The following is a 27,995-nucleotide window of genomic DNA, read 5'->3' as shown; positions in this document are numbered from 1 at the left end:
GCATCAGGAACCAGGAAGCTTTCATTAAGGTATCACTCCTCTCAAGTGCTCATGGCAATTGAGAGGAAAAGAGGGAGTAGATTAAAGAGGTAATTGTTCAGATAGAAACAAGTTGATTGGATTTAGAGATAAAGGAGAGAGACTTTTGAAAAACAACACATCTTATTCCATCTGAAGTTCTTAATCTTTCTTCATGATTATTCTGCTGAAAACCACCTCTTGAATATAAAGAAGCACCTCCAGATCCATCAGGGAGGTGTGTGGTTTTCCATCGTGAACCTGACCTCAGTTAGGTTTGGTATCTCTGGCTTCTACTACTGCACTGTCCTATTTTTCTTTTTCTTTCTACTACCTTGTAAGTAAGTGTTGTTCATATATTTTAAGATTCTGTCTTTGGCTTCTGCCCCTTTTCCCCACTTTTTAGCTAGGAGAGGTCAATTGCTCCTAAGATTTCTATTAAAATACTTTTGTTTTACAACTGAAATTTATAAATGTACCGTGCCATATCTTCAAGTTTCATGTCCATGAGTGGCCTCTGGATATTTCCAGTTAAGTGTCTTAATAGCAATGTATTTCATTTGTGTAACTAACTCAGTGGTTGACAAAGCACCTTCATATATATACGTATATACTTGTCTTCCCCCATATCAGTACTCTATAAGGCATGTGGTATTAATTCTGTTTTATGTTTAGGATGCTTACTCTCAAAGTGGTGAATTTTACAAGTCATAAAATAAGTCATATAAGCAAAAATCATTCAGATGTCAAGCCTAGAGATATTTAGACAGGTCTAAAACTTCTCCAAGCAAGTCTAAAACTGGTCAAAAAGACTTAAATAAAACTTCGTGTTACCAACATTAGTTGCAAATGGTCTCCCCTTCTCAAATTTCTTAGTTGTTATCAGCGCTATCATTTTCTTCATCAGCCTGTCATCAAGCCCAATACCTGAAACTCAATAAGTGTTTGTTGAAAGTATAGTGAAATGACTAAACAAATGGTTCTTAAAGTTGATTTTCAATTTCATGCCTCGTGAAATCATTTACAAAGTCAATCATTCCACATTCTTCATTCCTACTGCAGTCACCCGGGATGTTGGAAAGAAAGAACAAACAAGAGGATGAGCACAAAGAAACGCGGAATTTTGGGTCCATATTCAGTAAGGAATTTATTTTTCTTAAAGCCAGTGTGAAATTATCATGAGTGAGTATTTAAAGATAAATGTATCTTCAAAGTTATATAGTAAAAATAAATCTTTGATTTTTTTAGTTATACACTGTTTCTGTTTACAAACCACATACTTGGCACACAAAATAGCAATAATACTGGAAATGTGGTCTCTCGATACTATTATTGGTCTTTCTAGCAATTAAAATTAGGTTTAAAAAAACAATGGCATAAAATATTATAAGTTAAGACATTGCCTGATATAGTTTTAGAAATTTAGGAAGTAATATTGGTGACTAGTGACAACGTAAGGAAGACTAAACATTTCTTAATCAAAATAAATGTTTATTCTGGTCTGGAGACCATTTCTTATTTGATCATCCTTGGAAAATATAAAATGTCAGAGCCATTATTTTTTATTAACTGGATCTGGCATGGGCATAAATAGTAAATTGAACTATCTTTTGTGTGGTGGTGGGCATTAAGAGAAAATTGGGCTGAAAAACTATTCAGACTTAAAGTATATCTCATGTAGGTACTTATAGATGGTAAATCAATTTTTAATAGAACTTTTATAAAATAAATGAATATCTCATATAATTTTGGTAAAATACAAATAACCTGTCTTGTCACACAAGGGGTAGTTTGTATGTCTGGCTCGTCACAATTTTAATTGTAAATCTCAGGAAATGCAGAATATGACAATTAAGTTAGGAAGTGCTCAGTGGATTGCAGAGTAGTAAACTCTATTAAATTTCTTCATAAAATAACATTGACAAATAATCTAATACAGAGCTGTCTGTGCATTACTAGGTATTGCTGAAGGAACAAATAGCCAGCTCCAAATTCACTCAGAAGATGAGTTCTACTAGTTTGTTCTCTGTAATTTACAGGTCGTTCTATGATAAAATTTTAAGTTATTTGGTTCTCTCTCCAAGCAAGCAGCACTTTAGAATAAGCAACATATCTAATAGTAGAAAAGTACTATTTTAGTAGATTGTAGGAAATCAAATATAAACCAATCTGTAGACACTAGTAGCTTAATATGAATTACAAAAGAAATTTGAATGAAGGAATACTGATAGGAAATATATGGGAATAATTTGCTATAACACACAGGCTGGAAGATCTGGGGAAAAAAATAAGTAAATTTCTTGGGACTTATCTTCTTTTTCTTTAGCTGGCGTGATTTTTGATGGTGTCAGAAGGCCCAAACCATGACTTGATAGATGATAACGATGGCACATGTACTTTTCTTCTCATAACAGTTGACAGTGTTCCAGGTGAGCAATGTCCAACTCCCATCCTCACTAATATCAGGTATAATATAGTATGTTAGGTTCAATAATAGGTGTTTTATGCCATGCATTTCTACATATACATCATTTACTACTGTCTTAAAACATGAACTAGATCAAAAATGGTTTTGAGCACTCTCTTCAAAATCACCTCTTAGTACATATCCAGAAAGTAGGAAAAATCATTTTGCCATGGTTACTCTAATACTCCAGTAGTAGTGCCCTGATATTTTTCAGGACTCAGCTGTGTAAAACTCTGGGGTATTTATCATAGCTTTTAGAATGTTGTGGCACTTAACCTGTTACCGCAGCCTAGAAGGTGAAAAAAGAGCAAACCCAAATCCAAAACATAGTTGCATATCTGCCATTCACATCAAACTCATTATTTTTCTCAACATGAGCACAGATATGAGAATGTACATATATTTTCTCACAGAAAGTATATAAGCTGTGACTCAAAAATTTGGATCACTACCCCGAGGACCCCAAACTAAAACATGTATTTAAATCTTTTAATTTTTCTTGAATTCGCCTTAAGAGTGTAAAAAATGTGTTAAGTGTCATGAGGATTGAAAGTATGTTGCTCTTCAGGATTTCTGCAGTAGCTCCTGACTTCAGCTGTCACGTGGGGGCTCTTAATTACTAGAATCACTGTCTGTAGTTTTAGGTTTCAATGTGGTGTTTATTGTCTCAAATAGATAGAATTATTATAGACTAAATGTTTGTGTCCTTCGACAATTCATGTTTTGGAGCTCTAGCCCCGATGTGATGATATTTAGAGATGGGGCTCAAGGGCAGCAGAACATTATACCCCAAAATATATGCAACTTTGGCATATTGATTATTTCCAGCTGTAGGCCCTGGAAAAACAGCAAATGCAAGGAGAGGCTTTTTCTAAACTCCTCTTATATGCCTACAGACAGATCTTCCAAAAGGAATGAAATTGTCGTCATAAATCCCCTCCCTGGCCATCAACCAGGGAAGGCTGAGTGTTGACACCACACACAAACTATCACACCTCCCATCCATTCTTACAAGGGCCTATTCCTCTTTCCTAGAAACCATTGACACTACACTCCCCTGAGAGGGCTACATCCTCCCTCCCCTTTTCCTATTATTGATGATATTTAATTCTGAATTCTAGGCCACCTTGGGGAGTAATTCATTTATCTCCCATGTTAATAAACTTCTGTGTTTCTCTTGTTAATCTGTCTTTTCTTACAAGGGCCTCATCTAAGAACTCAGAAGGATATAGGGAAAAATATTTTCCTCCCCTACTGGGCCTTTTGTAGGTAATTAGGTTTAGAGGAGGTCATGAGGGTGGGGCTAGTGTGCCATGATGGGATCAGTGCCCTATTAGAAGAGACATAAGAAAACTTGATTCCTCTCTCTTTCCACCCTGTGAGGACACAGTGAGAAGATGGCTGCCTGCAAGCCAGGAAGACGGACCTCATCTGGGAACAGTATTGGCCAGCACCATGATCTTGGACTTCTCGGCGTCCAGAACTGTGAGTACCATATACTTCCTGAATATGGTATTTTGTTAGGGCAGCCCGAGCTGATTAAGACAAGCATGACATTTACCAGTAAGCTTAACCATGGATTTTGTTCTCCACTTTCACCTGGGTCAGCTGTCTACCCTGTGAAGCATATGCGTTGTCAACACATGGCCTCCCCATGACAAATCCTCATACTAGCAGCAGGGCCTTTCCCCAGTGTGCCTCGCATTATTTAAAACTTCCAATGGGGATACAAAAGAGTAATCATTTTAGAATAAATACCAGTCACCCAGACAAAATTGAATTAATCGAATCCTTCTGAATATATAAAATAACATTTCCTATTATTGTGTCATGCATTAAAAGCCTGGAATGATGAGATGAAGAAGAGATGGAGGAGGAGGGGAAGGAGGGCAGTGACATCATAATTGGATCTGTATATCATCTTCAGTTCATTATAAGGTTAGTTTAAAATTTTTATTTTAAGTCCACTGTTTAAAATTTGGACAGCTTTACTCATGAAAGTAATGGTGAGTATGGGACAGAAGGTAACAAACCTATTCAGGTTAGGGTGGGCCTCCCTTGGCAGTGATGAAATCAGATTTGCAGGAGCAAGGGCTCCGAAATGAGTTCAGGATTCTGGGGAAGGAATGTAGGGAGGTGTGCGTTCTGACTGGGTCAGGGTGGGGTGTGGATAGGATCTCTGTTACAGGGTAGAAATGGCGAATCTAAAGAAGGCACATTTAAGATGTGTAGTGTGGCCTTCAGGACTGTCTCGAGTTCCAGTGGATTAGAAAGAGCAGATCATTGTTGAGTCAAGTACAGATTTTGTTAATGGGAGATTTCCTATTATACTTGAGAACTAGCATTTTTGTAGTGTAAAAACTAAGGACTCGGGGGACAGGTAGATTTGGGTTTGAATTTTAGAATTGTCTTTTACTCACTTTCTTGTCATTAGCAAGTCACTTAAACTCTCTAAGTTTCAGTTGCTTTATCAGTAAATGTGGGTAAATACCACATTTGCCACACTACTGCTATAGACTGATCATGTTTGTAAAGTACCTGACATTTGTCTGGTATCTATCAGGTAATCTTTATATTATAATTACTGCTCTAAAACAAACTGTGCACGTTTTTCAAAAAATGATATGTGCATTGAGTAAAATTCAGTTTACTAGTTTCTCTAAATAGATAATAGTTTTAACCACTAAAAAAAAAAAAACCCCACTAAACTTTTTTCTATTCTCTTTCCTCATTTATGATATATTTTTAAGAAATCCTTCTTGGGGCCTAATCTAAAGAGTAAATTCCATTAAAAAATCATTCCAGTTACCTTTTTTTATGGGGGTGGAGGCAGGGTCATCTAGATTTCAAAGTATGATCTTCTTCAGGACCAAAGTTCCATTAATTTTACTTCCTAGGGGGAAAAAAGCCCTAAACCCAGACTGTGGAATTTATCAGATCGTTTTCCTGATGGCCAATTCTTAACCACTCCCAACTCAGTTTCCCTAACTCTAAAAGGGAAACCTTTTACTCTCCTTTTAGGCAGAACATAAAGATTAATTAGTTAAGATTGCAAAGTGCTTTAAGCATGAAATGTTGTATGAGATAATAGGATAAATATTAATAATATCCTGTTAGAAGTACAGCCCTAGTAAGGTAACGAAGAAAAATAAATGGCAGTGCTTGGTATGAGATGATTGAAAAATCACTGATGGAAAGAAAGTTTGTTCATACTGGGAGCAGTATGTATAATGTAATACCAGGTCATTTTCAATTGTTTGAATTGCCGCGAGCAACTGATCTTTAGAGCTGTTCCTGACAGGCTCTTGCGCGGCCTTAATGCTGGTCTTTTGGCACCATTTTATGATCATTAGCCCCTAGTGAACATTAAATGGTATCGACCCCCTTCACTGGGTCCATCACTCAGCAGACTCCTTAAAGTAATTCACGGCGCAATTAATTAACTTTACAAAAACCCCCTCCAAACTCTCTGCCATGTTAAGACTTCAGGCACTGAAGAAAGTAAAGAGGCAACGAAGAAAAAAGTTACCAGTCCTCTTGTGAGAGCCATCAATTAGGGTAAGTAAAAGATTCCTAAATTTTTATAACCCTCATTTATCGCTTGCTACTCCTAATAAGTTTATCCTGTGTAAAGGTATCTTTAAAGAAGTTGTTCACGACTAAAAAACCATTCATCTCTCTACTTCACATCCACTTGAAAGCTGAGAGTGGCAGCTTCCAAATTGATGTCAGAGGAAATCAGAGTCACAAGTGACTACTACTGGGCCCTACAGACATGCGAACCAAGTACCTCTCAGGTATGCAAGGAAAGAACTTGGCCCTGGCCTTCTCATCTCCATTTCTAGAGAACTCTCCTGCCCGAATTGTATTTCTGCTCTGAGTTCCAAGTGACTAGCACAGGCTTTCTCTAGAATGTCCACAATAACAAGAATCTACCATTGTTAATTAGGTGCATGACTTTTTACAAGTATTAATCCATTTAACCGTCCTTGTAAGTAAGTCTATAAAAATAAACATTCTGATCATTTTAAACTTGCTAACAATAAATGTGCTTTTAGTCCAACCACCTGAAAGTAACTGCTCAGTAGTTTTAGATCTGGGGCTTCAGTCCATCCAGTTCAAATCCTTTTAAACCTGAACCTTTTATACCCTTTTCTTTATAAAGGTAGCAAAGTTGCGTATTCCCTGTACGCAAAGCATGACATTTAACTAGGTCTGGAGGGAGGATGACAAAATATATCACAATGCACTAACCCGTAAAGAGAAAATTTTATTTTTTGCTAGGTAAGAGCCCGAGGGGAAAAGAACTACAGAGAACAGGTGTGCCTAAGTGTCCTGCCAAACTCATCAGCTGGCTCAGAAATGTCCTGGAAGAGGTTTTTGTTCCTCTTAGCTTTGAAAGTTTGAAAGATAGATAGATAGATAGTAGTTCCTTACTCTGTATATTCCGGTCATAGCTACCAAGAAATTTAGAGTAATGCATCTTGTTTTCATAGCCCCCACAGTATTTCACTCACATCTTTGGATTCTAGATCCTTACTTTTAAAATATCTGTCTTTCAACAGGATCATACAAGAACAAACTTCTTTTATTATTTTATGGGGTCTGCCTGAAAGCAATGGTATCAAATCCATGGCCATTTTCTTCTTTCAAGGATAGGATACTCAAGATTTAAAAACAGATCATCTTATTCATAGAAACTGCATATCTGTTCTAGGATACTTGTTCTCCCCAAATAGTTTTAGACTCTGTTTTTTATCTCGGGGCCACAAGAATGTCTTTATATTAAACCTGGAGACCGCTGACTCAGATTCTCCCCTCATGCGGATCAGGACCACCAGGTGGGGCCGCTGAGGCTGCTCACTGCCTCAGTTTTGCATAAACTGCAACTGGACCAGCACCCGCTGGCTTTGTGCACTGTGACAGGCCAACTGCATCGGGCCTTTGGAACCAGAACGGGGTCTGAGGGTCATGAGCTAGCTGCTGCTCCCAAGAGGAGCCCCAGTCTGGGCGAGGAGGCTCCGGCAGGCCTCAGACTCACCCGTCGCTGCTGTGCTCTTCACGGGGGTGCAGCTGATTGATGGATAAGGCTTCTTCACACGACCACTGGGCTGCATCCACGTTTCCTCAGAGCTCGGCAACCTGGCCACAGTATAAAGAACAAACACTATAAGCAAACAAACAGAAACTAAACTGTGCATCAAATATTCAAAGATGTAGCAAGCTGTAAAAAATATTTCCGAGTTGGTGACTTTGTGTCGGCTTTTGAGGAAAGAGTGTGGCTTATACAGCATTTGTTGTTTTCCGCCATGTATTCTCGAATATTTAGTTTCCCAACAGCAGAATATCTTAACCCTGTTTGTTTAAGCACTCTAGCCAATGATAAACAATAGGCTTGTGTAAGGCTGAGGGTAGAAAGTTTAACTTTTACATTGAGGATTCTAAATTTTTTAATGTTTGTATTTTATCCTAGACATAAGAAAGGAATACAGCAAATTTTTCATGACTGTTTAAGCACCGAGGTAGGTTGTATAATCCTTGGTCTGTGATCTTAAATTTTATAATATTGGTTAATTGGTTGATGCTTTCATCTAACACATATTAGTGAATACTGATAATTTGCCTGGAACTGTGTTAGGAAGTAGGAATAAAGGATGACTGAAACGCAACCTCTTTTGAGAAATCCACAGTGTGTGAACAATAGGCAAAATACAAAGGAGTAAGTACAGTTACAGCAATGTGAATGGAATACCATGATTACATAGTGACGTGAGATCACTTAACTCAGCCCAGGGTAGGCAGAGAAAGCTTTCCATCGGAGTTCTGTCAGTCAGTCACAATTTGGAAGGCAAATGAGTAAAAAAGCAAATGGGCTGTTACACTCTCTCCTTCTCCAAGAATAAGGGGATTGTAAGAATACTTGAGAACCAGTATTCTTCTAAGTAGTTTCTTATTCAAATAATATTGGTAATCGTGGATAGCTCCAATAATTCACTAGGAACTTCTGTTTCTAAAGAACATTTGTGGCCTTACCTGGTGGCGCAGTGGTTCAGAATCTGCCCACCAGTGCAGGGGACACAGTTCGAGCCCTGGTCCGGGAAGATCTCACATGCTGCGGCGCAGCTAAGCCTGTGTGCCCCATCTGCTGAAGCCCGTGCTCCGCAACAAGAGAAGCCACTGTAGTGAGAAGCCTGCGCACCACAACAAAGAGTAGCCACGCTCACCGCCACTAGAGAAAGCCCGCGCCCAGCAACGAAGACCCAACGCAGCCGAAAATAAAATTAATAAAGGACATTTGCTTCCCTCCCGACCAAAGGATGCCTGAACCATTTAGGAAGTCATATCTGATGCCTATCAATCAATCATTATCTGTCCTTCTGTTGTACTTCCCACGTCAGGAACATCCAAGTTACCAGTGTTGTAGAAGGCTTCTCCTAGGCAGGTAATGGGCACACACTCAGGTAGCCTCTGTTCTTTGACTTCACAGTGTGGTAATGGATTGAGGAGCCAAATCGCACTTCCGTCTTATACTTCAAAATCCAGATCATAAGAGTAAGCATCATCTACTCAGGTATTCATTAAGCGTGTCAGAATGGTGAGCCAAAAGATGAGAAAACACAGTGACTCACCATAGGACGATCATAGCCTAGTGGAACAGATAGACGCATAAAGGATAATAATGCATTTCAAAATCTCTCTTGGTGCAGACATTTACAAAGGGCTATGGGAAAAGTGCTCTGAAGAGAAAATATTCTAACTGGGTCTTTAAAGATGGGACGATATTAACAGTGAGGAATGGAAAGAGAATTCTAGGCATACAAAGCAGCCAATGAGAAAACCAGAGGTATTAAAATGCACAGTTCCTTCACAGAACTTGGATTATAATGTATGTAGAAGGGAGGCTTATGGTAGGAGATAAAGCTGTAAAATCATCTGTGATAAGTTTATGATGGCATAAAAAAGCCTCTAAAAGGGAGTGGACTTTACCTTGAGGGCACTGAAGAGATTTTTTTAAGTAGGAAGTGATTGATGATAGACTGTGGAGGTGGGCCAGCAAGCCAACATGAAGTTCATTGCATTGGAGCTTTGCCCATTGTAAATTGCTAAACAAGCATTACAACTTGCAGTTTTCTAGTTCCACATGTAAGGAGCTTGGACGTCTACACTTCATCCTAACAGTAAGGAAAAAGGTCAACAGACTGAAAAAATCAACTCTTTTTGGATCCACGAGAGAGGGGAGGACACAGGGCAGACTGCTGCCCCCAAGATGGAAGACTCAGGTAATACTGTAGTTGAGGCTTACAGAACAGATACTAACAAGTGGAAACCTCCCTGGGAACCAGTGCAAGTGTAGGAAAACCTGAACTGTGACAAATTGCTTGAGGCTCGACGTAGACAAGCACGAGAGTTAAAAACTCCAGGGGGACCCAGCCATAGGCGGCTCCTCATAGTAAACGTCGGAGATAAGACCTGCGTGCTTCCAGCAGGTGGATGGAAAAAAGAACCATTTGGAATATGCCAGAGCACTCTGTTCTTAACAAGGCCTGCCCTCCAGAGAAACTAGTTACCCAGAGCTTGAGCCTTCCACCTGAGAGAAGGGAGGTAGCCAACTCCAGCCTACTCTAGCTATCCCATCCCATTGAGATGGGGAGGAGAAAAACAACTGAGAAATTCTTGTGAAGTTCACAGTCCAGAGGTATAGGTTCACTAAAAGACTTCTCACAAATCACAGGGCTATGATTTCCCTCCCCTCACACCTTACCATTACATTACTAAAGGCGTATGTATAGCAGTTCCATTAACCCAGTACGTAATGTGCAAATCAGACCACAATGAGATATCCCCTCATACCTTCTGGAAGGGTTGAGGGGATATTACAAAATTTTTTTATTACAAAAAAAAAAGGAACTGTTACAGCCCTTTTGGAAAACAGCTTGGAGGTTTCTCAAAAAATTAACAACAGAATTACCATATAATCCAGCAATTCCACTTCTGGGTATTTATCCCAAGAAAACAAAAACACTAATCTGAAAAGATATATACATCCCATATTCATTGCAGTGTTACTTACAATAGTCAGTCAAGACATGGAAGCAACCTAAATGTCCACTGATAGATAAATAGGTTAAAAAGCTGTGGTATATATACGGCGCAGTATTATTCAGCCATAAAAAAAGAATGGAATCTTGCCATTTGCAATAACAGAGATGGACCGTGAGGGCATTAAGCTAAGTGAAGTCAGTCAGACAGGAAAAAGACATACCCTATGATCTCGTTTATATGTGAAATGTAACAAAGAAACAAAACCCCAAACTTAGAGCTCACAGATTTAGAGAACAGAGGTGGTGGATGGGAGAAATGGGGGAAGAAGGTCAAAAGGTACAAATTTCTAGTTATAATGTAAGTTATAGGGGTTTAATGTACAGCATGGTGACTACAATTAATAATACTGTATTGCATAATTGAAAGTACCTAAGAGAGTTAATTTTGAAAGTTCTCATCCTAAGGAAAAAAAATTGTAACTATGCATGGTGATGGATATTAACTGGACTTATTGTGGTGATCATTTTGCAATATATACAAATATCAAATCATTATGTTGTACACCTGAAACTAAGATATGTTATGTCAATTATACCTCAATGAAGAAAAAAGAGAAACTAAAAGAACTATGTTTTCAGTGATTCTGAAAATGGTATTGAAATAGAAAATGGGAAAACTAAAGTATGCCCTCTATCACATGACGATCTTTTACTACTGCTGTATAAACAATGATCAAAGTCATATTTCTCTTCTTATAGGAGGAAAATCCTCCCGTGGCCCATCAACATATGTAAGCAGAATAAATTATTGATTCCAACAATTTACAAATGTACTAAAACCTAAAAAGTTTTCAAATTTAAAAGAAAGGAAAATTTGCTGTTCTTGCTGCTGTTGAAATGTACTGCATTGTAAATAATTTCTTGTCCTATATTCTAGCTATCATAAGACACTGCCAGCATTCATCTGGAAAATGCAAGGGACCATATATACCTAAGGCACAGGGCAGATGAGTTGAGAAGAAAATAATTCACAAAAATGTGCATAAGCACTTTTCTATATTTGGCTAGAAAACATGCAAAAAAATTATATAATGTGTAAATTCTTTCTCTGAGCAATAATGTCTTCCATAGATTTTAGTTTTATTAGTATCACTAACCTGTATGAATTTCCTTTACGCAAACTCTCACATTCTCCTCTTGGGGTCTAGTCCAGTTTCCATATGAAGTTAAAATATCACAACAGTCTCAGATCTCCTCTCTGATGTTTTGTGTATATCATTCACAAAATGTAACTGGGCTTAGGTCTCTCTCATTCTAGATTTTTCCTAAATTTTGCTATCTTGACTGCAGGGCTCCTTCAAAAACCAATACAAATCCTGAAATCATTGCTTTCTCCTACTATGTCCTAAGCCTCATGAAAACAATAGTTATGTCAGTCACATTCACCATTGTGTCTCCTATGCCACCTAAAAAGAAGTCATTCAAAAAGTATGTTCTGGGGCTTCCCTGGTGGCGCAGTGTTGAGAATCTGCCTGCCAATGCAGGGGACACGGGTTCGAGCCCTGGTCTGGGAAGATCCCACATGCCGCGGAGCAGCTGGGCCTGTGAGCCACAGTTACTGAGCCTGCGCGTCTGGAGCCTGCACTCCGCAATGAGAGAGGCCGCGATAGTGAGAGGCCCGTGCACTGTGATGAAGATTGGCCCCCGCTTGCCACAACTAGAGAGAAAGCCCTCGCACAGAAACGAAGACCCAACACAGCCATAAATAAATAAATAAAAATTAAAAAAAAAAAAAAAGTATGTTCTGAATAAAAAAAAGTAAATTGATAAAAAATACCATGTGGACACCTTATCAAAAGAAAGCAGGAGTAGCTATATTAATTACAGACAGGGCAGACTTGAAAGCAAAGAAAGTTATTATGGATAAACAAGAGCATCACATAATGATAAAAGGGTCAGTTCTCCAAGAAGACATAATAATCCTCAACATGTATATGCCTAACAAGAGAACATCAAAATACAGAAAAAAAAAAAAATGAGAGAACTGCAAGGAGAAATAGATGTTTTCACTACCTAGTTAGAGGCTTCAACACATCTCTATCAGAAATGGACAGATGCAGCAGGCAGAAAATCAGTATGGACATGGCTGAACTCAACAACAATAACAATCACCTGAATATAATCTACACCTATAGACTATTTCATCTGACAACAGAATATACACTCTTCTCAGGTTCACATAGAACATTCACCAAGATAGACTACATTCTGGGCCACAAAACATTTTAACAAATTTAAAATAGTAGACATTGTATGATGTCTGCTTTGAGACCACAATGGAATTAAACTAGAAATCAGTAACAGAGATAACTGGAAAATTCCAAAGTATGCGGAGATTAAATAACACTTTCTACACAACACAGGGGTCAAAAGCAAAGTCTCAAGAAAAACTAAAAAATATTTTGAACTAAATGAAAATACAATTTTTAGAAATATGTGGAGTGATGTGAAAGCAGTGATTAGAGGTGAAATTTGTAGCATTAAGTGCATATATTTACTAGAAAAGAAAAAGATCTAAAAATCAATAATCTAAAGTATCCAACTTTGGAAACTAGCAAAGAGCAAATTAAATCCAAAATAAGCAGAAGAAAAGAAATAAGATTTAAAGAGGGATAAAATTGAAACCAGGAAATCCGTAGAGAAAGTGAACAAAAAGCAAAACCTTGTTCTTTGAAAAGGGCAGTAAAATTTATAAGCCTCTACCCAGGCTAAGTATGAAAAAAAGAGAGAGGACACAAATTACTCATACAGAAATGAAAGAGACGACATCACTACAGATCCCAAAGACAATAAATGGATAATAAAGGAATATTATGGACAACTCTATGCCACAAAATTGACAAATGGACCAGTTCCTTGAAAAAATAATCTGCCAAACGTTGTACAAGATGAAATAGGCAATCTGAATAGGCCTATATCTATTCAAGTCTTTGAATCAATAATTAATAACCTTCCACAACAGAGAGCACCAGGCCCAGATATATTCACTGGTGAATTCTATTAAATATTTAAGTAAGATATTATACCAATTCTCTTTTAGAGGATAGAAGCAGAGGGAATACTTCAAAACTCATTCTATGAGCCCAGCATTACACTAATACCAAAACCAGGCTAAGACAATTTTTAAAAAAAATTACCAATATCTCTCATTAACATAGATGCAAAAATCCTCAACAAAATATTAGCTAATTGAATCCAACAATATACAAAAAGAATTATATACCACGTACCAAATAGAATTTATCCCAGGCACGCAAGGCTGGGGTTTAACATTTGAAAATCACTTAATGTAATCCATCACATCAACAGACCAGAAAGAAAACCACATGATCATATGAATAGATGCAGAAAAAGAATTTACAGAATCCATCAGGCATTATGATAACAAAACTAAACAAATGAAAGAACCTCTCAGTAAGGTAGGAATAGAGGGAAACATCCTTAACTTGATAACAGACACCTACAAAAAACTTACAGCTAACATTATATTTAATGGTGAGAAACTCAAAGCTTTACCGCTCAGATCAGGTACAAGAGAAGGATGTCCTCCTCTCTTCTTTTGAAGATTATACTGGAAGCCCTAGCTAATACAATAAGACAAGTAAAGAGACTGAAAGGTATACAGATTGGTAATAAAAAAGCAAAACTGTCTTTGTTCACAGATGACATCATTTATGTAGAAAACCCAAAAGAATCAACAACAGTGACAAAACCCCGGAACTAATAAGCAATTATAGCAAGGTTGCAGGATAGAAGACTAATATGCAAAAGTCAGTCATTTTCGGGCTTCCCTGGTGGCGCAGTGGTTGAGAATCTGCCTGCCAATCCAGGGGACACGGGTTCGAGCCCTGGTCTGGGAAGATCCCACATGCCGCGGAGCAACTAGGCCCGTGAGCCACAACTACTGAGCCTGCGCGTCTGGAGCCTGTGCTCCGCAACAAGAGAGGCCGCGATAGTGAGAGGCCCGCGCACCGTGATGAAGAGTGGCCCCCACTTGCCGCAATTAGAGAAAGCCCTCGCACAGAAACGAAGACCCAACACAGCCATAAATAAATCAATTAAGTTAAATTAAATTTAAAAAAAGTCAATCATTTTCTGTATACCAGCAATGAATAAGTGAAATTTGAAATTAAAAACACCATTTTCATTAGCACCCCCAAAATGTAATACTTAGATATAAGTCTAACAAAATGTGTACAAGATCTGTATGAGGAATATTACAAAACTCTGATGAAAGAAATCAAAGCCAAACAACATAAATGGAGAGATATTCCATATTCATAAATAGGAAGATGCAATCAGTTGTCAACATGTCAGTACTTCGCAACTGGATGTATAGATCTGAGGAAATCCCAATCAAAATACCAGTAATTTATTTTGTGTATATTGACAAACTGATTCTAAAGTTTGTATGGAAAGACAAATGACCCAGTATCGGCAACAGAAAACTGAAGGAGAACAAAGGTGGAAGGCAGACACTACCCAGCTTCAAGACTTACTATAAAACTACAGTATTCAAGAGAGTGTGGTATTGGTGAAAGAATAGACAAGTAGATCAATGGAACAGTACAGAGCCCTGAAATAGACCCACATAAATATAGTCAACAAATCTATGACAAAGGGGAAGAGGCAATACAGCAGAGCAAAGATAGTCTTTTAAACAAAAGATGCTGGAACAAACTGGACATCACATGCAAAAAAAAGAATCTAGACACAGACCTTACACCCTTCACTAAAATTAACTCAAAATGGATCACAGGCCTAAATGTACAGTGTAAAACTGCAAAACTCCTAGAAGCGATAACATAGGAGAACATCTAAATAACTATGTTTCGCAATGACTTTTTAGATACAACACCAAGGACACAATCCATGAGAGAAATAATTGATAAGCTGGACTTCATTAAAATTAAAAACTCCTGTTCTAAAAAAGACACTGTCAAATGAATAAGAAAAATGACAGACTGGGAGATAATATTTGCAAAAGGTACATCTGATAAAGGACTGTTACCCAAAATACACATACAACTCTTAAAACTCAACAATAAAAAAAAAATTAGAAAATGAGCCAAAGACCTTAATGGACACCTTACCCAAGAAGATATAGATGACGAGCATATGAAAAGATGCTCTGTAAAGCAACAATGAGATATCCCTTCACTTCTATTAGAATGGCCAAAATTCAAGATACTGACAACACTGAATGCTGGCAAGAATGTGGAGTAACTGAAACTCTCCTTCATTGCTAGTGGGAATGCAAAATGGTATAGCCACTTTGGAAGACAGTTTAGTAGTTTCTTACAGAACTAAACATACTTCTACCATATGATCTGGCAGTTATGCTTCATGGTGTTGACACAAAGGAACGGAAAACTTATGTCTACACAAAGCACATGGATGTTTCTAGTGGCTTTATTCATCATTGCCAAGACTTGGAAGCAACCAAGATATCCTTCAGTAGTAGGTGAATGGATACATAAACTGTGGTACATCCAGACAATGAAATATTATTCTATACTAAATAGAAATAAGCTATCAAATAAGTCATGAAACAACATGGAGGAAGTGTAAATGCATATTACTAAGTGAAAGAAGCCAGTGTGAAAAGGCTACATACTGTATGATTCCAAGTATGTGATATTCTGGAAAGAGCTTAACTATGGAGAGAGTAAAAAGATCAGTACCTTCCAGGGATTGAATAGGTGGAGGACAGAGGAATTTTAGGGCAGTGAAAAGTCCTCTGTATGATACTAGGCTAGTGGAACATGGCATTATACATTTGTCCAAAGCCATACACTGTATAACACCAAGAGTTAACCATACCTTAAACTGTGGACTTCACATGATTATGATGTGTCGCTGTACAAGTTGGAGAGCTACCTTTACCTAGCAAAAAACCAATTAAAAATAGAGTTGGGCAACTAGTCCCATAAAGAATAGTAATAAGCACTAGAAAATAAGGGAAAGCTAACAGAAATTGATAGATCCATATGGAAGTAATAACACAACTCTAAGTTACAAGGAAGACCTAAATAAATAGAATACATTCCTGGACAGGGATACTCAGTACAGTAAGAATGTGATTTCTGTACAGATTAACTTACAAATTCAATACAATGTCAATGGGTATTTTTGATACAACTTCACAGTCTGAGTAAATTTATTTAAAAGTTAAAATGCCTACTAATCCCCAATACATTTTTGAGAAAGATTAATGATTTTATAAAACCTCACTAGATATAAAAACTTATTCTACACATACAGTAATTAAAACAATGTATTTTGACAAATAAAGAAGCAAAAGATCAATAACCAAAAAATCGGTAGCCCAGAGAAGCAGTTACTTACAGGTGAGATTTCCTATATACTGATGGTGCTATTTCAAGTCAGATTAATGCCTTGAGGACAGCTAGCAATTTTATTGCCCAGCATGGGAGAGGATAGGCTACAATGTGGTAGAAAATCAACCCCAGTATTTTAGAGATTGTAATAAACTCTGTAGAGACATAGCATAGCTCTGCTTTACTAACGGTGCACTCATCCCCAGCTGTTGTTAGTATTGGCTTCTAACAGCTCTCAACTGAAGATGGAGGGCACTTGGGTGGTATAACCCTTTGGTGCCATTAATGGATTAGGCTGAAGTTAGATGTCAAGTAACTGCACTTTGTTTTACCTTCTTCTCTGGTACTTCTCTTCCTTCACTTCCTTACAGGCTTTACACAAGAGTACTCACTCAATAATCACTTGTAAAAGAATCCCCTTTATAGGCTCTGATTCTCAAGAACCTGACCTAAGATGACTTAGTAAAGCAAAAGATTATTTCTCGTTTATATAAAGTACAATGTGATTTGACAGAAGTTCAATTTGACTTGTTGCCTCTGGGATTCAGGCTTCCACCAACTTGTGATGATACTCTCCCAGCATATGACTTACAAGTTCCTGTATAGGGGGAAAAAAAAAAAAAAAAAACTGCACAGAGGAATTGTACCTAGTCCTAACTCACAGGGACCAGAAATGATACAGGTCACTTCCTATCATCGTCCATTGGCCAACACTCAATTTGTGGGGAATGGAAAGTGTAGGAGAGCACAGGAAATAGTTAACAACTCTACTGTCTCTGCCATAGCCATCCTTCTTAAGAAATAAGTTTAAACTATTTTAAACTTTAAAATAACTTTGTGTGTATGTAGGGTGTGGTTACTAATATGCATGTGGGTACTAAAATCCAAGTGGACCAAAACCTATCAACTATTGAAGTAACTATATGTAAACAGAGGAGAATATTTTAAAACTTGTTTATGTCAGGACAACATTCTTAAGTAAAACATGAACTCTGGAAATTGTCAGGTAAAGTAGAAATTTGGATTTCATGAAAATGTTTATATGAAAGACAATCAGAGATGAAAAGTTATCCCATGTTCGTGGATTGGAATAATTAAGATTCTTAAAATATCCATCCTACCTAAAGCCATTTACAGACTCACTGCAATCCATATCAAGATTCCAATTGCATTTTTTAACAGAAACATGAAAAAACAATCCTAAAATGTATATGTAATCACAAAAGAACCTGAATAGCCATATCAACCTTGAGAAAGAACAACAAAGCTGGAGGAATCACACTTCCTGATTTCAAGCTGTTGTATAAAGCTATAGCAATCAAATAGTATGGTACTTGTTCCCGATATTAGAGGAAATATTTTTAGCTTTTCACTGTTGCGAATGATGTTAGCTGTGAGTTTGTCATATATGGCCTTTATGATGTTGAGACCCTTTCTGGAGAGTTTTTAATCATAAATGGGAGTTGAATTTTGTCAAAAGTTTTTTCTGCATCTCTTGAGATTGTCATATGATTTTTATTCTTCACTTTGTTAATGTGGTGTATCACATTTGACTGATTTGCAGATATTGAAAAATCCTTGCATCCCTGGGATAAATCCACTTGATCATGGTATATGATCCTTTTAATGTATTGTTGAATTTGGTTTGCTCATATTCTGTTGAGGATTTTTGCATCTATGGTCACCAGTGATGTTGGCCTGTAATTTCCTTTTCTTTTTTTTTTTTTTTTTTGGTGATATCTTTGTCTGGTTTTGGTGCCCAATCAGGGTGCCCAGTCTCACCACTTTTATTCAACATGGTACTGGAAGCCTAGTCATAGCAATCAGGGAAGAAAAAGAAATAACAGGATTCTAAATTGTAAAGGAAGAAGTAAAACTGTCACTGTTTGCAGATGCTGTGATACTGTACACAGAAAATCCTAAAGGTACCACCAGAAACCTACTAGAGCTCATCAATGAATTCAGCAAAGTTGCAGGATACAAAATTAATATACAGAAATCTGTTGCACTTCTGTACACTAAAAAGGAACTATCAGAAAGAGAAATTGGAAAGATATCCCATGCTCTTGGATTAGAGGACTTAATATAATTAAAATATAATTAATGGCCACATTACCCAAAGCAATCTACAAGTTTAATGCAATCCCTATCAAATTACCCATGATATTTTTCATAGAACTAGAAGAAATAATCCTAAAACTTTTATTGAACAACAAAAGACCCAGAATTGCCAAAGCAATCCTGAGGGAAAAGAACAAAGCTGGAGGCCTAAGCCTTCCAGACTTCAGACAATACTACAAAGCTAAAGTAATCAAAACAGTGTGATACTGGCACAAAAACAGACATATAGATCAATGAACTGGAAATGGAGAGCCCAGAAATAAAACCACACATCTGTGGTCAATTAATTGTTGACAAAGGAGGCAAGAATATACAATGGGAAAAAAACAGCCTCTTCAACAAATGGTGTTGGGAAAACTGGACAGATACATGCAAAACAATCAAACTGGACTACTCTCTCACACCATGCACAAAAATAAATTCAAAAATGGACCGAAGACTTAAATGTAAGAACTGAAACCATAAAACTTGTAGAAGAATACATAGGCAGTACATTCTTTGACACTGGTCTTCATAATATTTTGGGGGGTACGTATGTCTCTTTGGGCAAGGGAAACAAAAGCGAAAATAAACAAATGGGAGTAAATCAAACTAAAACACTTTTACAAAGCAAAGGAAACTATCAACAAAATGAAAAGGCCACCTACTGAATGGGAGGAGATATTGGCAAAAGATATATCTGATAAGAGGTTAATCTACAAAATATACAAAGAATTCATACAGCTCAACATCAGAAAAACAAACAAGCCTATTGAAAAACGGGCAGAGGATCTGAGTAGACATTTTCCAAAGAAGACATACAGATGGCCAACAGACACATGAAAAGACACTCAACATCACTTGCCAGGGATGTGCAAATCAAAACCATAATAAGATATCACACTGGTCAGAATGACTAGTATCAAAAAGACCACAAGTAACAAGCGTTGGCAAGAATGTGGAGAGATGAGAACCTTGTGCATTGTTGGTGGGAATGTAAATCTGTGCAGCCAGTATGGAAAATAGCATTGAGATTCCTAAAAAATAAAGATAGAGTTACCATATGATACAGCAATACCATTCCTGAGTATTTTTCTGAAGAAAATAAAAACACTAATTAGAAAAGATATATGTACACTATGTTCATTTCAGCATTATTTGCAATAACCAAGATACAGAAACAGCTTAAGTGCCCACTGGTGAATAAATGCATAAAGAAGATGTGATACATATATTCAATAGAATATTACTCAGCCATAAAAAATGAAATCTTGCCATTTGCCACAGCATGGATGGACCAGATGGTATTAAGTGAAATAAGTCAGACAGAAAAAGACAAATACAGTATGATTTCACTTATATACAGAATCTAAGAAAACAAAATACATGAATAAACATAACAAAAGGGGTTCCCTGGTGGCGCAGTGGTTGAGAATCTGCCTGCCAATGCAGGGGACACGAGTTCGAGCCCTGGTCCGGGAAGATCCCACATGCCGCGGAGCAACTAGGGCCATGAGCCACAATTACTGAGCCTGCGCGTCTGGAGCCTGTGCTCCGCAACAAGAGAGGCCACGATAGTGAGAGGCCCGTGCACCGCGATGAAGAGTGGCCCCCGCTTGCCGCACAGAAACGAAGACCCAACACAGCCATAAATAAATAAATAAAATTTTTAAAAAAATTGTAAAATTAAAGAAAAAACATAACAAAATATAAACAGTTATAGATACAGAGAACAAATAGGTGGGGGATGCAGGGAGGAAAGAAATAGGTGAGGGAGATTAAGAGGTCCAGATTTCCAGTGGAAAATAAATGTCACAGGTATGAAATGTGCAGTTTGGGGAATGTAGTCAATAACCATGTGATATCTTTGTATGGTGACATATCTTAACGGGACTTACCATGGTGATCAGTTTGAAATGTATAGAAATATCGAATCACTATATTGTGTAATGGGAACTAACAGTATTATAGGTCAATTATAGTTTAAAAGCAAACAAACTCACAGAAAAAGAGATCAGATTTGTGGTTACCGGAGGCTGTGGTGAGGGGAGGGGGGAATTGTATGAAAGTGGTCAACAGGTACAAACTTTCAGTTATAAGATAAACAAGTACTAGAGATATAATGTAAAACGTCATAAATATAATTAACACTGCTGTATGATATATTTGAAAATTGCTTAGAGGGAAAATCCTAGAAGTTCTCATCACAAGCAAAAACATTTTTTTTTTGTAAGTACATGAGATGATGGATGTTAACTAAACTTATTGTGATAATCACTTCTTGACGTATGTAAATCAAATCAATATGCTGTATACCTTAGAACTTATACAGTGCTGTATGTCAATTATATCTCAATAAAACTGAAGGAAAAAACCCAGTAGGATACTGGCATAAAAACAGACACACAAACTAATGGAATAGAATCAAGAGCTCAGAAATAAATGCATACATATATGGTCAACTAATATTTGACAGGGAGCCAAGATAAGTCAATGGAGATAAGATAGGCTCTTTAATAAATGGTGGTGGGAAAATTGGATATTCACATGTAAAAGAATGAAGCTAGACCCCTATCTTAGACCACTCACAAAAGCTAACTCAAAATGGATTAAAGACTTATATGTAAAAAGCGTTAATAGAAAAGATGCTATATACTCACTCATTTGTTTATGCAATATTTAACTTACATAATTATGATGACAATTGCAGTGATGTAATAGGTCCTGGGAAAAGTGCAATTAACTCTCAGTAAGCATGTGATTCAAAAGCAATAGAGCACAGCATAGCAGAGATTAGCCCCCTAGCCAAATGTGTTTAACAAGTCAGTATATCTTATCTTGTCTGTTAATCTGTAGAGTAAGTTATTTGGACGTTGATCTACAGTACTCTTTCCCATCTTGGAAAATGAGGGGCATGTTCTGGCCTGACTTTTATATCCTCAAGTCCCATGAACACTAAAAGGGTAACTTCTCCTTAATGGAGAACTCCACCACGGTCTTGTTAATCTCATTCTGCTTTATAGTTGTGATTTTCAAACTCATTATTTGTTTGTTTATTTATCTAGTTTAGTGCTGAAACATTTTTTTCATTCAAAACCTTATAAGCAATCATAACAGATTAAAAAGAAAATTCTGATTAAAAAAAAAGACTTATATGTAAGACCTGAAATCATAAAAGTTCTAGAAGAAAACATGGGGGGAAAAGCTCTTTGACATAGGCCTTGGCAATGATTTTTTGGATATGGCATCTAAAGCACAAGCAACAAAATAAAAAATTAACAAGTGGGGGGCTTCCCTGGTGGCGCAGTGGTTGAGAATCTGCCTGCCAATGCAGGGGACACGGGTTCGAGCCCTGGTCTGGGAAGATCCCACATGCCGCAGAGCAACTGAGCCCGTGAGCCACAATTACTGAGCCTGCGCGTCTGGAGCCTGTGCTGCGCAACAAGAGAGGCCGCGATAATGAGAGGCCCGCGCACCGCGATGAAGATTGGCCCCCACTTGCCGCAACTGGAGAGAGCCCTCGTACAGAAACGAAGACCCAACACAGCCAAAAATAAATAAATAAATAAATAAAAACTAGTAAATTGGCCACATAAGATCTTTAAAAAAAAACAAAACAAACAAACAAAAAACAACAAAAAATTAACAAGTGGGACTACCATCAAACTAAAAAGTCTTCTGCACAACAAAAGAAATGATCAAAGTGATGACCTATGGAATGGTAAAACTATTTGCAAATCATGTATCTGATAAGGGACTGATATCTAAAGCATATAAAGAACTCATACAACTCAACAGTAAAAAACCAAACAATCCAGTAAGAAATTTGGCAAAGGACCTGAATAGACATTTTTCCAAAGAAGATGTACAGATGGCCAACAGTTACATTAAAAGGTACTCAACCTCACTAATCATTAGGGAGATGCAAATCAAAACAAGATACCACCGTATGCCTGTTAGAATGGGTATCATCAAAAAGATAAGACATAAAATCTGGAGAGGATGTGGAGAAAAGAGGTCCTTTGTGCACTGTTGGTGGGATTGTGAAATAGTAAAGCCACTATGGAAAATAGTATGGAGGTTTCTCAAAAAATTGAAAATAGAACTACTGTATGATCCAGGAGTTCCACTTCTGAATATATATCCAAAAGAAATAAAACCGCTATGTGGAAGAGACATATGTGTCCCTGTGTTCATTTTTAATTGCAGGATTTATATATATGTGTATATGTGTACATATATATCATATATAATGAAATAATGAATATAATGAAATATTATTCAGCCATAAAAAGAAGGAAATGCTGCCATTTGTAATGACATGAATAGACCTTGAGGGCAGGATGCTAAGTTAAGTAAGTTAGAGAAACACAAGTACTGTATGACCTCACTTATGTATGAAATCTAAAATAAACAAACAACCCGAACTCCTAAGAAGCCATCGGATTTGTGGTTACGAGAGGTAGAGGTTGGAGAAACTGGATGAAGGTGGTCAAAAGGCACAAACTTCCAATAATAAGATATATAATTGCTGGGGATATAAAGTATAACATGATCACTGTGATGACTACAGGTAACACTGTTGTATGGTTTATTTGAAAGTTGCTAAGAGAGAAGAACCTAAAAGTTCTCATCACAAGCAAAAAACCAAAAAACAAAATCCCATTTTTCTTTTTTTTTTTTTAAGTTTATAAGGTAATGGATGTTAACTAATCTTATTGTGATAATGATTTCATCATATGTGTAAGTCAAGTCATTGTGCTGTACAACTTAAACTTATACAGTGCTAGACATCAATTGTATCTCAATAAAACTAAAAAAAAAAAAAGACAATCATGGAGACTAGGACATGTGCAACTTTGTAATATAACATTGGCAAAACATGTACGAATTTCATGCAAATTGTTAGGGAAAAAAAATACCAGTAACTCCATACAAAAATGGGTAAAGGGTCTAGTTGCTGATTATTTCCTTTCTGTACCAGATCTATTCTTGCAAGCTATGTAAGTTGCTCCTTTATATCAGGCTCTGGGTAGGTTGGCCAATTGCAGGCACTGACAGAAGACTGAGGATGGAGAGAGAGGAAGAATTCAGGATATTTCTCTTTCTTTATCTGTTCTGCAGTGTTTTCTATTAGTAGGTGTGTCTCCACTCCTCATTCCAGGTAGTCCCCACTGTGATTTAAGCTCCTCGCTTCTGTATACAACTAATACACATACTCCTGGCCCACCAGCATAGGTAGATGTCCCTAACCTCAGTATGAATTAGGAAAATGCAAATAAAATTTTTAAATCCAATTAGGTAGTTCTACATTCATGTTATTAAATGTTATTTAATACACATTTGAATACTGTTTGCTTCATTTTCTGTGTAGTGCACTGACTGTGTTTGTCTAGGATCTCTGAGAAACGGATGCCGTGAGATTAAACACATAAGGATGGTGTAAGGGGAAATAACCTGTGTAAGAGAAAGTGGGGCAGGGGCTGAGTGAGGCTGGGAGTGTTGTCGAACTGCTATATAAATTTGATTCTGAGTCACATAGAGAAGAAAGGAAGGTTAAAGGGTGTACTTGTTTCCTAGGTTAGCTATAACAAATTACCACAAACTGTGTGTGAACACCCAGTTAAACAGAAATTTATTCTCTTACAGTTCTGTAGGCTTGAAGTTCAAAATGAAGGTGTCAGCAGGGTCCTGGTCTCTCTGAAGGCTGCAGGGGGGAATCCTTCCTTGCCTCTTCCTAGCTTCTGGGGGTTGCTGGCAGTCCTTGGCATTCTTTGGTTTGTAGCTGCATCACTCTAATCTGTCTGTAATTTCTGTCACATGGCCATCTTTCCTGTGTGTGTGTGTGTCTGAACATCTCTCTCCTTATAAGGACACCAGTCACTGCATTTAGGGCTCACTCTAATCTGGTATGACCTCATTTTAAATTGAGTACATCTGCAAAGACCCTATTTCTAAAGAAGGTCACAGTCACAGGTGCTGGAGGTTAGGACTTCAACATATTTTTTTTTTAGGGGGGACACAATTCTGCCAAGTGTAGGTGCCTCTGCATAGTCCTTGAGCCAAAGCCATCAGTTGAAGTCCTGGGTCTCCCAAGCACAGATCTGCCTTTGTGTCCCTATTGCATTTAGTCATTGGCAGTGAGCTGCCCATGGGAAACCTGACCTCTGTGCCGACGTGCTGATGAGTTTCAGACCACAGCAGCTGGGCTTTTGGTCACTTACATACACTCCCAGTAGTTGGTAACATTCTCATGGCCACCACATACACTTTTCTGTAGAATTGTATACTTTCAAATGTCTACAACAGATTATGTCAAAAAATGTCAGAAACTTTATTTTCAAGAATTTTCTTTTACGGTATCTGCAGACTTAATTGGTGCATCAATTGGCAGGTGCAAGTTAATTATATGGGTACTTAATTGCTAATTTCCTATGCAAATCAATATTTGAACTTTTAATTCTCAATTGAGCATGCATCAAAATGGGATTTTAACTGCTCAAACTGCAAAATGTGTAAGTGTATTTTTGTGCCTCCATATAAGCTTGTTCTGATACTGTCAATATAGTCTCTGTTTTGGAAGCATAACACTGGTAACACCATTTGATAGGTAGATATGTTAACAAAACATTCTCTCATTTCTAGAAATATAAACTTTTGGACAGGGTGCAAAAGTATGTTTACTTCTTAAAAAAATTATAATACTGTCCATTATGTTAAAATTCCCAAACTGGTAGTTAGAAGGTGAACATTAAAACCACATTTTAAAATATCATATATGTACATATTATGGTATATTTTATACGTATGTTAAAATATGTAAATTATGTGTATATATATAATACTGTTAACAGTGTTAAAACTGTCTTTATTAAAAGTATGCACATATGTGGAAATTTACATATATTCCTTCATTTACATATAAGTAAGGTCATAATATATTCTATTTTGGATCTGTGGTAGGCAGAATTCTAGGATAGCCCTCAAGATTTCTGCCAGTGGTAGACATACTTCTCAGTTGTTAAATCAAACACTAGTCTGTCTACTGCTGTGAAGGGAATTTGCAGATGTAATTAAGGTTCCAAATCAGTTGAAGTTAAGATAGGGAATTTATCATAACCCTTTGGGTTTAAAATCTGAATATAGAGATCAGAGGTGGGGGAAGTCAGAGATTCAAAGCATGAGAATAAGTTGACACACCACTGTTGTCTAGAAGTTGGAAGAGGTGCCTTCTGGGAGCCAGGAGTGTCTCCTACTCCTCAGCTGACAGACAACAAGGAAACAAGGGACTCAGTACTCCTGTCACAAGGAACTGTTATCTACAAAAATGAGCCTTGGAAGTTATTTCCCCAAAGCCTCCATCGAATACTTTGATAGCTAGCCATCCTGTGATCATTTTGAGCAGAGACTCTAGTCTTGCCATACCAGACTTCTGACGTACAGAACTGTGAGCTAATAAATGGACGTTGTTTTAAGCTGCTGAGTTTGTGCTATTTGTTACATTTTTAACACAATAATACAGCATTTGTATTTTTTACTTTAATACCTATACTTTTGCTATGTTATGTTAATGGTTTTCTAACATCTTTTATAAGTTTCAATGAGGTTTTTTCTTATCAGATTTTTAACTGAAATTACTGCATAGAGGTATATGCATTAAAATTTAAGGTTTTCTACGGAAATTTCACAGTTGGTCCAAAAAAATGTTCTTACACTTTATATCTCTATCAGAAGAATGTGAACATGTTCACTTCTATTTTCTACTTGTCAACAGTTTGACACATAATTTTTTCAATCTGATAGCTGAAAATGGTGTTCCTTTTCCTTGGTTTATATTTCTTTGATTGTTAAAAATATATTTTCTACATATATAAGCTATGTAATTTCTTATTTTGTGTCTTAACGAATTTATTTCAGCTGTTCATTTTTCTACTTATGTGATTAATTTTTAGAATGTATTTGTAAAGCTGTTTTATCCCTTAGGAGTGATGTTTTCCTTTTCTCTGTCACATACACTGGAAATATTCCAGTGTGTACTTTGTCTTTGACACTTATTCTGGTATTTTTTTGTTTTTTATCACAGAAACATTTAAAACAATTTCTAGTGAAAAACTAAATATCAATCTTTCCTATAAGGTTTTAGCTTTTGGAGCTCTTCCTGTTCATAATTTAGCTTAAAAATTTTTTTATACCAAATTTCTTGCAAAAAAATCTTACAAGAATTCTACCTTATATTATGCCTCAATATATGCCTCAATATACTTAGTTTTACCAACTGCAAACGAAAGTAGATGTGTCCAAGAGTTAAAATAACTTATAATCTTAGTGAGAAGAGATAATTTTTTAAAACTGATAAGAGTTTTCATCTTTACAATCTTTTTATGCTTGCAAAAGTAACTTTGGGATTGCCAAAAGTCCTTTGTGTTCTTTTAAGACAGGATTTTTATCGCAGAAGCAAACCAATTGACTGGTAGGGCTTTCTTACAGAATCAATAAAAGTTTTAAAAATATGCATTTTATGTTAAATTAGCTTATTATGAAAAATGCAGAGCTTGACAATTTCTCTCATGATGCCCTCCGCCAAAATAACTATTCGAATCCAGTAATACATAAAAAGGGTAGTACATCACAATCGAGTGAGTCTATTTCAGGAATGTAAGGTTGGTTTAACATCTGAAAATAAATCAGTGTAATTCACTACACTTACAGAACAAAGTAGAAAAATCATACAGCAATATAAACAGAAAATCACTTGATAAATTTCAACTGTCATTAAAGATAAAATTTCTGAGCAAACTAGAAAAGAAGGAAATACTTTTAATCTGAAAATGTAGCTACAAAATCCTGTAGAAAACACCACACTTAACAGTAAAATTTTGAAAAAATTCCCCCTGATGCTGGGAGCAATAAATGGATGCCCTTTCTTGCCACTTTTATTCAGCACTGTACTGGTGTCATTGCTAGCAC

At 36.9% G+C, this 27,995-nt stretch overlaps 1 long non-coding RNA gene across 1 annotated transcript in view; it reads right to left on the bottom strand.

The window, feature by feature from the left end:
• Nucleotides 1–1,746: 1,746 nt before the first annotated feature.
• Nucleotides 1,747–27,995, bottom strand: part of LOC103010214 (uncharacterized) — a 149,906-nt gene continuing 123,657 nt past the window's right edge. The window contains exons 2-3 of the long non-coding RNA XR_449534.2: nucleotides 7,527–7,627; nucleotides 1,747–2,474 (exon numbers count right to left, since the gene is read on the bottom strand). This is a non-coding gene — a long non-coding RNA (uncharacterized LOC103010214). The remainder of the gene's footprint in view (nucleotides 2,475–7,526; nucleotides 7,628–27,995) is intronic.

The sequence above is a fragment of the Balaenoptera acutorostrata genome, chromosome 7 (genome assembly GCF_949987535.1).
Source record: "Balaenoptera acutorostrata chromosome 7, mBalAcu1.1, whole genome shotgun sequence".
In the NCBI taxonomy this organism is placed as follows: Eukaryota; Metazoa; Chordata; class Mammalia; order Artiodactyla; family Balaenopteridae; genus Balaenoptera; species Balaenoptera acutorostrata.
The sequence above is the reverse complement of the archived record's forward strand: the minus strand, read 5'-3'. Positions and strand labels throughout refer to the sequence as shown.